This window comes from Halyomorpha halys, unplaced genomic scaffold, assembly GCF_000696795.3.
Source record: "Halyomorpha halys isolate HHAL.00 unplaced genomic scaffold, Hhal_1.1 Scaffold869.1, whole genome shotgun sequence".
Classification (NCBI taxonomy): Eukaryota; Metazoa; Arthropoda; class Insecta; order Hemiptera; family Pentatomidae; genus Halyomorpha; species Halyomorpha halys.
The window spans coordinates 166783-172021 of NW_027113357.1; positions in this window are offsets into that span (position 1 = coordinate 166783).

Consider the following 5239-nt stretch of genomic DNA (forward strand, 5'->3'; position numbering starts at 1 on the left):
TTCACCTATCTATTTACCTTTTAAATCTACCTCTTTACCACGTCTACCTCACCTATCTACTTACCTTTTACACCTACCTCTTTACCACGTCTAGTTCACCGACTAGAGGTAGGTGTAAAAGGTAAGTAGATTTTTAGACCTTTTACACCTACCTCTTTAGCATATTTACAACTAGTTCTGATGAGTATTTTTCTACAATTTATTACTCTAGATCTGTATTTAGAATTCTATCACACCTTGCTGTATTTATTAGTAATTAGTTTCTAGTCCTCCTATATGTATACTTCCATAAATTACTATTATTATTTATTTTTAAAAAATCAATTTTTTTTTCGTATTTTTTATGTATATTTCTTCTAATGTTCTGCTAATTCTTACAATGCTAAGTTAACACTAACGAAGCCCTTGGAAAGTGGGGCAAAACATTGGTTACCAATAAATAGTTTTTTCTACTATCTTGATACCTTTATTGATTGCTGCCGGACTATCTTCCTACAATCTATTTATAAATATAATTATGAAATATGAAAACTTTATAGAAATTTCAAAACAAAAGAAAAGTACATTATTGAAAATATTTGTACATTACTTTGATTTGGGTAGATATTTTTAAAGAAGTGATACAGTAGCTGTTTTTTATTATTTTTAGCGGGAAATAATTCAAACCTGAATAAATTTATATAGATTATATATTTTTTTCGGACCCATCTCTTGTGGCTTGAGATTTACTGACTAATTACAATATTTCATAACATAATAAAAGAAACCCATAAACAGAGCTGTTTTAAAGAATACCTTTTATAATATTTTGGCAGATTGCTCATAATTATCAAGGTAAAACGTTGGCATAATGACAAGAGAATTTTTTGTTTTAATACGAGTTCCCACGGAATAATATCCCAAAATAAAAGAATGCCGAAATTTTATGACAGGTCTTCAGGCGGGTTATAATTAAATGGATATTAATCATTCTTTTTATTTCAGTTAAAATCCATTATCGGACACTGTACTCAATGGCTCCGCTGTGGTGAAATATATTTTCATTTGTACAATTAGTAAGGAGCTCTAACAATGGCCGCCTGTTTCCATCCCGCCCGATAATAAATCCTCATTACAAAAGAGAGCCGAGAGGGAGAATATTTACGGGAGCAAAGTTGACCCAACGACCTGGCTAACTGCTATAAACCTATTAATAAGTTAACATCCTGCTCTAAGGCAAGGACGACCGGTTGAATCCTTTCTCCTTTACCTTGACACCCATTCCTCTTCCTCATAAGGATATCTGCGACCAGCGAGGTCTCTCGGCCATTAACATTCCAAAGACTTGTTTGTAAACAGCCTTTTAAGTATTGCACTGGCTCTACCGTGAGAACTGTTTCTTCTATCCATTAAAGTCTACTAAATGAAGGATATATAAGGGTATTGGCAACATATTGGTCACTGTTACGAACGCGTTTCTTCATTCAACTCCAATAATTTAATCTTTTTTTTTTCTATAGGAAAAAGATAGTTTACCGAATGAAGTAGTTTGTAGGAAGATAGTCCGGGTGGTGATCATATAAGGTATAAGAAATAGTAGAAAAAACTATTTAATGTTAACTAATGTTTTTTACAGGGCTTCGTCAGGGCTAAATTTAAAACAATATATAAACATTTTATGAAGTGACAGAATATTAGAATAAACATACAACTAAAATAAAAAATGTGTCAAAAAAAATAAATATATATATAAGATTAAGTTAAGGAAGTGACTATAACAAGGCCTGAGGCATTCCACTAAATCATCGAATTCCTATTGGGTCCAATCCGATACAGTTCAAAATCCTTAATGCTCCTTACTTGGTCACAAGTTATCAATCAAGACTTCAATGTTCCATATGTTACTAAGATCAGAACCAGATACAAAACCTTCCATGAAAAACCATTTGTGTCTAACCTGGTTTCTCCTTCATTACCTGATAATCCTCCTAGACACCCGAAAAGAAAATTGCCCCGGAATCTTCTCCTCTAGAAATATTATTGGAGTTCTATTAGCGGGTAGATTCTCTACATATTTGTATCATATCATTTTACCACTAATAGCAAATTTACTGGTTGTACATATTTTTATACAGTTGTAAATAACAAAAAATAAATCATTAAAAAAAAAGGTTAGTTAAGAATAAATATGGGTGAATTGGAAACTTATTACAAATAAATCCAGCCAGGTGTGATATCATTGCAAATAGAGAACTAGAGTAATAAATTGTAGAACAATATTTATTGGATACAGTTGTAAACATGATAAAAAAGCTGTAAATGGTAAGCAGATAGGTGAAGTAAATGTGGCAAAGATAAGGTACAGTAATATTAAGAAGAGAAAGGGAAGTATTGTAAATACACTGATCCTGATAGAAAAAGGTTGAAGTCAGGCATGGATAGGTTTCTCCACTACTTGACTAACCGTCAGAAAGGGTACTGTATAAAGAAATACTAAGACTTATTACTAGACTAATGTTAACTTATGCCTGTCCCATAAGGAGCCTTACTAGCTTAACAAACATAAACAAAAAATACTAGATTCCAAAACTAATGTCTCAGAATTACTAATAACTGTCCATACTACACCAGAATATCTAAAATGCACTCTAAATTAAATATAGACACCATACAGGATTATATTTATAAACTGACACATAATTTCTCATAGTCTTTAAACTCTTTAATCAAAGAAATAGGAATTTTTTTTTAAACTACAACCCGTAGATATAAAAACAAAAGAACCAAACATATATTAGTGTAAATATAAACCAATGATATGTATTTCATGTTACCCAATGATATGTATTTTATTCTATCCAATTTTATGTATTTTATTTTAATTCAAAGATGTTTTTTTTCCCCCTTATGATTTGTTTTACCAAATTTTAAAATAAAAGCGGAATAATGTAAAATGTAATGTACCAAGAAAATTTTATTACATAAGAGGTATCCCAGTACAATATGATAAATATTGTACGTTATATATTTATGCAATAAAAAAATATGTATACAAAAAAAAAGTCTTAACTAAAACTACAAAAGTTACATGACTGGTCCAACTATGTAAAATAAGATTGAACAATGAAAAGTACCAATGCATTACTTTACCTTAGTTAAGAAATCTGTCCTCCAATATACCTCACCAACTCACCCATCCAGCAAACTGTCGATACTTCGATAATACCTCGAACCAACATTTTATAGGAGAATGACATAGGAACCACATATTAAGAAAAACCATTTTCATTATACCTAAAATTAAATCTATTGCGCTCACTACTCAGAAGAAACAAATTAAAAAGAGAAAAATTAAGCACATACACATACTAACTAAAACCCGTTTGGACATACGCACTACAAATTTATGGAATAAACAGACTCACTTCAAACGACCACAATATTTCCAATCTAAAACACCACGACTTATCACCAAAGCAACATGGTATGTAAGTAAAAATATCGGGTTGTAAAATAAGTTTGTAGAGTTTTTGACTGGTGATTTCGATATAAACTTCAGATTCTTGTAAATATGATTAATCAATTATATATGACTCATTATGATCTATTACATGTTGCCATATTTCAGGTAAATTTTTAAATCCGACCTCCCAGACTTCTCAGATTTTTGTGCAATGAACTCGAGCGTTTTAAAGTCCTCGAGCGAATTAAAGTGTTTCCTCTTAAGAGAATTTTGAAGGGCCCGAAGTGAAAATCTGTTGGGGCCAGGTCTGGTGAATAGAGTGGTTGGAGGCTCACATCCTAGCAAACTCCAATAATTTCTGCCAGGTCTGCAAAGACACGAGAGGACGGGCGTCATCGTGATGGAAAACTATGCCTTTGCGATTAGCCAATGCTGGACGACGCTTTTGCTTAACCACTGCCTTTAATTGTTCCAACTGGGCACAGTTCTGAGATATCCCGTGTCGTAGAGTGAGAGTTGTCTGTTACCAATGCTTGTATTAGGATATCATCAACAGTTGAAGGACGACACGAGCGCTTGGCGTCTGTCAAGTCAGAATTTCCGGTTATGAACCGAGCAAACCACTTACGGACGGTGCGTTCTCTTAAGGTATCATCGCCATACACACAGCAAATTTTGTTAACCGTCTGTGCAGCGGATTTTCCTCTTCGGAAATAAAATATCATTAAATGACGAAAACGACTTTTTTCTCTTCCATTTTGAGCAAGCTAAATTCTTTCGAATTCTTAACAATAAGGAATCTCGGTTGAAACTGATCCATAAAAGCACCGTAACTAATCCTTTTTTAGAATATGTAAACATTATTGACCAAGTAAACATGATTTTATAAGAACGGAGAGGATTAAATTGAAATATTGAAAAACACTACGAACCTATTTTACAACCAATACTTTACATACTAAATTAAAAATTTCACCGGTCATTATATACATACGAAGTTACTACAAAATTTTTCATCAACTAATTACTGGGATAGCAAAGCACACTTATAGGACAAATTTTTACGACTAATTTTTTATGCCTGTGAACATAAGGAGGAGAATAAAAAGAACGTGGATGTGGGACCTAAAATCAGAAAGTAAGATAAGCCAGAGAAAAGGTACCGCTAGGTGATGTTCTTCCTCATGCCTAAGATGCAATTTATTTAATTTATGTAACAGACTGGCAATTTGCCAATGACAATTTTGTATTTGACATTTGATTTTTATGTAAATAAAAAGATTTATAAATAATGTTCAAAGTTATCCTTTGATTACATTGGTACTTTGTTTTCTACAGTTTAATCGGTTCAGTTTTTCTATTGATACTGTTTCTTAATTTGTCATGTTGTTCTATTGGTACAATTCACTAATTGGTTTACTTTTGAAAACAACCAAGGCAATGACAGCCACGCAAATAAGGGAGAATGGGTATCGCCCATTTCCGAGAATGGAGGTTACATTGCCAGTTTGGGTCAGCTGGAAATTATTCCATGGTAGTCTCTCCAAATAAAGCGCACAATTTCCATTCGGGGCAGAAAATGCTTACCATTTGCTGTGTAAACCAGCCTTCTCCACCTCTGCCTATCTTAAGGCATCCTTCGGCAATATAAACCATATTTTTATGTAGTGGTTAGAGGGGAAAACAAATTTCATAAAGAATTCGGATTAATTTTTAAAACATAATTTTTAAAAAATATAGGGTACATTTTAAAAATAATGGCGAGTAATTCTAAAGGTTGTCTCGAATCTATTCCTG